We start from the raw sequence: 558 nt of genomic DNA, 5'->3' as shown, positions 1-558 counted from the left end.
CGGGGAGAGCGCGCCAAAAAGTGCCGCCCCCGCAGTTTAGACGGATGGAAGCTTCTAGAAGCTTCCACAGCCGTCCTACATCTGCCTGTTTATTAATTACAATACTATACATTCCATAGTACTACTAACAACCCATTGCAATAAGCTAATAATATCACCCAATCGGATACACTCACCCTCCCTCTGGCAACCGCCGCCTCTTCACAGCCTTCATTCTCGAAAAAGCACAGCGGACGGCGAATCCCTACGACCCGGCGCCATGGGATTACTCGGTTCCAGTAAATATTGAGCAGCTGCACGACGTTCGCGGTGAATCTCCGCATCGCTGCCTCCTGGTGGAATGGCAGATTACCCCGCTTCAGTTGAGCTGGGTATGGGAAGAGCAACTCGACCAACGCTTCGCTTGGCGCATGGATCAAGTGATGCAATGGCGTGACCATCTGTGTCCAGGTGCTTTCGCCTATTATTACAAGAAGCATTTTGCGCGCCGTGACCAAGCTTCTCCTGCTGGAGGATGCTTCATCGACGTGTTCGGCGCGGCGCTTTATCAACTTGGTG

The sequence above is a fragment of the Phytophthora infestans genome, genomic scaffold, assembly GCF_000142945.1.
Source record: "Phytophthora infestans T30-4 supercont1.588 genomic scaffold, whole genome shotgun sequence".
Taxonomy (NCBI): domain Eukaryota; phylum Oomycota; class Peronosporomycetes; order Peronosporales; family Peronosporaceae; genus Phytophthora; species Phytophthora infestans.
This window is presented reverse-complemented; position numbering follows the sequence as displayed.